The sequence below is a fragment of the Microtus ochrogaster genome, unplaced genomic scaffold (genome assembly GCF_000317375.1).
Source record: "Microtus ochrogaster isolate Prairie Vole_2 unplaced genomic scaffold, MicOch1.0 UNK43, whole genome shotgun sequence".
NCBI classification, from domain to species: domain Eukaryota; kingdom Metazoa; phylum Chordata; class Mammalia; order Rodentia; family Cricetidae; genus Microtus; species Microtus ochrogaster.
In genome coordinates this window covers 1,286,351-1,293,404 of record NW_004949141.1, presented here as the reverse complement: position 1 = coordinate 1,293,404, position 7,054 = coordinate 1,286,351, and the positions used below count along the sequence as shown (strand labels likewise).

At 46.0% G+C, this 7,054-nt stretch overlaps 1 protein-coding gene across 3 annotated transcripts in view; it reads right to left on the bottom strand.

Annotated features, from left to right (window-relative positions):
- Positions 1-1,129, bottom strand: part of Yeats2 (YEATS domain containing 2) — a 94,471-nt gene extending 93,342 nt beyond the window's left edge. For 2 of the 3 annotated variants that reach the window (XM_005368933.2, XM_026790158.1), the window contains exon 1: positions 961-1,129. The gene's annotated coding sequence lies outside the window, so the exon portion shown is untranslated. Of the gene's footprint in view, positions 1-547; positions 704-960 lie in introns of those variants that run through there. The other variant, XM_026790157.1, reaches the window with a different exon arrangement.
- Between the last annotated feature and the right edge of the window lie 5,925 nt (positions 1,130-7,054).

Sequence of the window (7,054 nt, the reverse complement as noted above, 5' to 3'; positions counted from 1 at the left end):
CTTGAAAAAAAAAAAAAAGTAAGAGTCAGTCAGGTGTGGTGGTGCATGCCTTTAATCCCAACACTTGGGAGGCAGAGGCAAGTGAATGTCTGAGCTCAAGAAAAGCCTGGTTTACACAGCGAGTTCCCAAGAAAATCAGAGCTGCACAGTGAAACCTTGTCTCAAAGAAAAAGTGTAACATTTAAGACATCCACCCCCTCACGCGTTCTGTTTCGGTCTTACCTCTGCAAAAGTCTACACAAACAAATATATACACCCACAGTAATTATTTGTGAAAATTAAAACTTTTTTCCCTGTCTTCATTTTTAAGATGAACACTTGTTACTTTTTAAGAGCAACGATACTGCTGGATATATGTAATTTTATGTTAAAGTTTACATTAATGAGAAAATGGCATTTTAAAAGTGGGTTGTTTCAGTAATTAACAAGTGCGCCTAAATGAAAACACTAGCAATATCAAAACTAGTAAGATGTGAGTGAGCTGCAGGCAGGACATAGTATTTTCTGTTTAACATAAATACATGCATAATGGAGATGAGCTCTAAACCTTATTGTCCTCTGCAATCTGGCTACAGCCCACCGAGCCGTCTTTCTGGTCAAGTCCTCACTTTCCGAAGCTTCCTCCGGGACCCAGCACCGTCGCACGCCCTCGGGCAGACTCCTCTCAACCTTCCCCAGCCCCGGCAGATTTCTTTGAGCAAATCCAAACTTGCCAAGGCCACCTCGTCTCAGGACCACCCGCAGGTCACCGCGCAGGCTCAGCTGCCGCGCCTGCAAGGAGCCCCGTCTGAGGCTGCGCGGCGGGAAGGACCCTCCCCACGCCGGACCTCGCACCCCGCGGACCAGGGCGCCCACCCGTCCGCGCCGCTGAGTTGTCCGCGCGACCGCGGTGGGGGAGGGGTGCACGTGCCCGCGCCAGACAATGCCCCGCACGCGACGCGCGCCCGCGCGGACACTCACCCTTCCTGTGCGTCCGGCTGCAGCGCGACCCCGCCGGGACCCGGAACCCACACGCGGAGGGAAGGAGCGAGGGGGCCGAGCTCGTGGAACCGCCGCGCGAGGCCCGGGACCCGCCCGCGCGGAAGCTCACGACACACAAGCCCGCCCGCCGTGCGGCTCCGCCCCGCACGTCAGCTCAGGGGCGGGGCGGGGCGGGCGCGCGCGGCGGGGGCGGGGCCGGGACCGGCGCGGCCCCGGTAGCGGGAGCAGCCCCTGAACTCTGACCCCGGGCTTCGGGCTACGTCGCACCGTGAGGGGGTTCGACCTCTCGTGAGCTCGTTGTCCGTCGTTCGCTGTCTTTACACGGAACGTTTGAGAGAATACTGGTTCACTCGTAGTCATGGCAATAGTAACTATGGTGACTGTACTGCTGAGCGTGCCATCTTGCGTCAACTCTGCTAAGTGATAATAGGGGTGTACATAGCAGCAGTAACCTGGCATGGTACAGTAATACTTGGAGTCTGGGGGCTGAGGCAGGAGCATCACAAGTACAAAGCCTGCCTAGCAACATCGTTAATTCAAAGTAAAAATTGCTTAGAGCAATGCCGCGGGTCTAACCTCCAGCGCCATAAAACATTTAAAAAAACAAACAAAAAAGCAAAACAAAACCAAAAGGGAAGGAAGGAAAGACAGGAGGAAGGAATTAATCATCACAAATCCATTTTACTAGATGCAAAACCTGACTGGGATGCAGTGATTTCCCTCCCCCTGTCCCCAGATGTTGGGTAGGCTGAAATCTACAAGGAAAGAAAACCAATGAGGAAGGAAGTTTGGAAATGTTAAAAACAGCGACAATCCATCAAGCCTGGGCTTTCCTTTTAAAATCACTTGAGACCAGCCATCTTCTATACCACCCATCCAAGTCTTGGACTGTAGCCTCCAGGCTGTCCCAGTGTTAGGTATATTTCTTATGACAAGCCTCTCCTGTTGACACAAATAATTCCAATCAGACCAAATTAGACCGAATTAAAAATGCCCATGTTTAATAAATGCAGCGCTACCCGGTGGCCGTGAGCATGGCGAGGAAAAGAGAGAGGGGAGACCATATGAAATCCAGAGACTGTCCGGTCCCTTTCTGGGTGGCAGCCTAAATAGCCTGTGGGAGTGGTCACCACGTGGAGACAGAGGCAGGTGGATCTCTTGAGTTCAAGGCCAGCCTGCTCTACTTAGTGTAAGCCCGTGACTCTGTTGGAAAGGGATCCTGGCACTGGAGAGCCAAGGAATACTGAGTGTTACAGCTTGGGTGAAAAAGTATTCTGACAGTCGGGGGACAGGGAATACTGAGTGTTACAGCTCAGGTGGAGGAGTGTTCTGGCAGTTGTGAACCAGGGAATACCACACTTCACATAAGCATAGCAGCTTACAGCCCTACTCTTGGGAAAGACTTCACCAATATAACAGCTGTGTTCCAGCAGGAGAGGGCAGCAAAGTTGTTACAGTTCGGCTCCAGTACCCCAGAGTTTAACAACTCCTCTCTGCTAGGGTAAAGTTTTCCCAAAGAAAGTATTACTGGCCCAACCCCCTCTGTCTCTGCTCTGACAGAAGAAGGTCTCACCCAAACCTCGTTCAAGAGATTTATTGGGAGGGAAGAATCCAGGAGAGTGGTGGCCTCTACCAGGGTGGAAGAAGAGCGGCAGCAAACTGAACAGATGCAGGGCTTATATAGGGTTTCTTAGGGGTGGGTTTCCCCGGGAAGAAAAAGGGTTGGTTAGTTTTCTCTGCTAAGGGATTGGTTAGTTTAGTTGGTCAGGGGCAGAGATGGCTCTGATTTCAGGACCAAAGTGTGTTTCTTTCACTGGCCTTTTTTAGCTTTTGGCTCTAGTTCTGAGGCAAGGGCATATTTCTTTCACTGACACTGGTTGTAGAGCCAAAGTGTGTTTCTTTGGCACTGGTTTCAGAGTCAGGGTGTATTTCTTTGGTTCTGGGTTCAGGACTAAAGCATTTCTTTCAATGGCTCAGGTCTTTGAACCTGAGTGTGTTTCTTTCACTGGCTTTGTTTTCGGAGCCATGGTGGGTTTCTTTGGCTGGCCTTTTTACCCGACATATAGTAAGTTCCAGGACAGACAAAGCTGAATAATGAGACCTGCCTTAAAAGAAAAAAAGTTCACTCGTGACCTATAATATTGATTCAAAAACTCTGAACACCAGGCAGTGGTGGCACAGGCTTTTAATCCCAGCACTCAGAGGCAGGTAGATCTCTGTGAGTTCAAAGCTAGCCTGGTCTACAAAGCGAGTTCCAGGACAGCAAGGACTGTTACAGAGAGAAACCTTGTCTCAAAAAACAAAAAAACAAAACAAAACAAAAAACCAAAAAACTGTGTGAACAATGACAAAAGACTAGAGACATTTTATCTTGCCTCTTGCCTTCTGACTTTTAGGTTTATCAGAAGTAAAATTTGTTTATTTTCTCAAGAACATTTATTGTTTTTCTATTTTTCTGAAACTCTGTTCCATTAGTTATGAGGATATAGAAGCACACAAAGCAGAATCGGGCCTGAGAAATTTACACCCTAGTAATTATTTTATCCTTTGAGAAAGAATCTTGCTTTTCAGCCACGTTGGCCTTGAGCACACACTCATGCTTTCTAGCCCCCTAAATGCTAGGGTTATTGGCACATGTAGCAGCCTCAGCAGAACTATCATTTGACAGGGAATCTGGATCTAATCTAAGTTTAGGTCAATAAATGCTTCATTGAGAAGGAAATGAAAATTCAGAGAATAGGAGTTTGGAAGATAAAGATTGAGTTCATGCAGATAGGTGTATGTAACTCAGCACATGTGTGAGGCCCTGGGTTCCATCCCTAGCACCTATGACATCAATTAATTCCATGAAATTGAAGGAGAATGGCTCCCAGTGGTTCATATTGAAATGTTTGGTCACTAACTAGTTGGTGGAACTGTTTTGAAAAGGATTAGGAGGTGTGGCCTTGTTTGGAGGAGGTGTGTCACTGGGTGTGGGCTTTGACATTTGAAAAGTCCATGCCAGGCTCAGGCCCTTTCTCTCTGCTTTCAACTTTTGAATAAGATGTAAGCTCTCAGTTACTGCTCCAGCGCCATGCCTTCCCTGCTGTTTTCTTTGCTCCTTACCATGATGGTCACGGACTTACCCTCTGAAACTGTTAGCAAGTCCATAGTTTTCTTTTTAGCCGAGGACTGAACCCAGGGCCTTGCATTTGATAAGCAAGCACTCTACCACTGAGCTAAATCCCCAACCCTGAAATTCATAATTAAATGCATTCTTTTATAAGTTGCTTGGTCCTGGTGTCTCTTCACAGCAACAGAGCAGCGAGACATGGGGAAAAGGTTAAGGTGAGGTCAGGATGAGTATTTTGGAGGTAATTCACAGTTCACACTTTGGTCAAACTCCAAGGCAAGCACATAGAAATATCTAAGTGCCCAAGAAGTTGGAAGCCCACTTCCTTTGGTCTAGTTGGAAACTGCCTAGTATAGAAGTCACAACAGTGGCATTGAAAAAAGGGGTAGTGTGTGATGGAGCTGCTGCTCTCGATTGCTTGCAGATGGCATTCCAGAAACCCAGATTTTGGGTAGAATATGGTAGTGCATCCCTATAACCCCAGCACTTGGAAGGCAGAGGCAGTAGGATCAGGATTCAAGATAATCCAGATACATGGTGGTTTTAGGACTCAAACAACTATAGACATCCATATTTTTCTGAAGAGATCATTGCACAGCCCTTCTCCCGGTCTTCTGGCTCCTTCATTCTTTGGTGATGCTACCTGAGCTGTAGAGGAGGTGTTGTAAATGTCCACTTTGGACTCAGTTAATCTCAGCACCTTGAACAGCCACGATTCTGTATTCACCACCATTCACTGCGAGAAAAGTTTCTCCGATGAGGCCTGTGTCATCTGTCTGTGAGGATAAACATAAATACTTAGAAGGCAGTTTGGTGCCATGTCAGTTCAGGTACACAACAGTCAGTTCCCCTTTAGTGCTTATATCCTCACCAACCATGGCTTTTTGACTGGCTTTACCGTACCAGGCACATGTTTCCTTCTGCCCATCCAAGAAGAGTTGGCTACCCCTGTGATGGCAAACCTTGGTTGTCATCTTGATCACATCTGGAATCAACTAAAACCCAAACAGCTGGCTACCCAGATAAGGGATTTTTTTTTAACTACATTATTTGAGATGGGAAGACCCACCCTAAATCTGGGCTGTACCTGGTGGCAAACCACATAAAAGGATGCAGAAGAAGGAAGCTTTTGTTTTTTTTGCTACTTGCCTTCACTCTCACTGGCAAGTTCACATGTCCTATTACTGAGGCATTCCTTCACTGGTGTTTGAACCTACTTCTTTGAGATTCTTGTGTAGTTTGAGGACCCTCAGCTCTTTAAGAATCCTCTGGAACTCGAGCACCAGATTGGGTTTGCTAAAATATTCATTCTTTGGACTGAACAACCACCAGATTCTTGGCCTTTCTGTCAGGAGACAGCCATTGTTGAGATACCCACACCACAGATTAAAAGCCATTCTAATGATCTAATAAATTTCCCTCTCTGTCTCTGTCTCTGCTTCTCTCTCTCTCTCTCTCTCTCTCTCTCTCTCTCTCTCTCTCTCTCTCTCTCACACACACACACACACACACACGCGCGCGCGCGCACACACACACACTCCTAAGTTCTGTTCCTTTATCAAACCCTGACTCACACATTCCGTCACAGTTATGGCTCTATTGCACCAGCAGGCACATCTCTCCTGGCACAGTCTGTACTGTGATTCTCAAGGTTTGCAGAAGAGTACACTATGAAAACCTGTCAGCTGGGAGGAAACATTCAACTCAGTTAAACCTTGATTTCTCTATCTCTAATATCCAAAGTGTACAGTGTATTCAGCAATAGTGTCTGGTCATCTGGTTCTATATAGTGGGAAACCAAAAAGAATGCAAGAGACTGTATTATTTTGGGTGTTTCTGTATGTCCCTAACAACATATAGGGAGGTATCTCATTTCTTGAATTTCTGTTTAATGTACAGCTGCTTCTAGGAGCAGCAGCATCCAGCCACGTCTCCCTTCTAGCTGCTTTTGTAAACACACACGCTTGCACATGCACACTTCTTCTCTTTTTAGATTGACTTACAAAGTAGTAATCTCTTCATATATGTTGGTTAGCCCCTATGTCTGCCCCCTCAGCTCCCCAGTCCCTCCACCCCAATCCCTACTTAATCCCCTCCACTCCCAGCTGATGAATGGTGGCTCACAACTTTAATCTCAGCACTCAGGAGGCAGAAGCAGGTTATGTGTTGAGGTCCTTAATCCATTTGGAGTTGATTATTTTGCAGACTGAAAAACAAGATCTAGTTTCATTTTGTACATGTGGATACCCAGTTAAGTACCATTCATTGAAGATGGTGTCTTCTCCAGTATGTGCTTTTGCCTTTTGGTAAAGAACCAGGTAGCTGTAGTTGCATAGCCATTTATATGGATCTTCTAGTCTATTTCTTTATCCTAAGTATCTATTTTTATACCAGTACCATACTATTTTTATTACTATAGCTCTACCATATTACTTTAAATCAGCTATGATGATGCCTTCATTTTGCCCAGTATTCCTTTGAGATCTCTAAACATACTTAAAATTGTTTTTTTTTTAAATTCTTTGTCTGAAATTTCATCTAATTCAATCTCACTGGTGCCTATTAGTAAGGGATAGGTAATTTTGGAGGAGATATTCTGTCTTAGCTTTTCGTGTTACTATTTTTTTTTTTACATTGGAATTTGCCCAACTGTCGGCTGGTTAAGACAACACCTGAGTTGAATATTTATTTCAAATTTTGGTATTTCTTGTTTTTCATGGATCTTGTTTCTGCTGTCATGGTCTTTCCTCCACTGTGTGTGTGTGTGTGTGTGTGTGTGTGTGTGTGTGTGTGTGTGTGTGTCCCAGTCCTCTTACTTTATAACCAGAGTAGCGGAGTCTGTGGAGGTGTGAGAGTTTAGGGTCACGGAGGTGTAGGTATTCAGCAGTGCTGGGGGTCTGGAATACAGGGGTATGGAGGTGTAGGTATTCAGCAGTGCTGGGGGTCTGGAATACAGGGGTA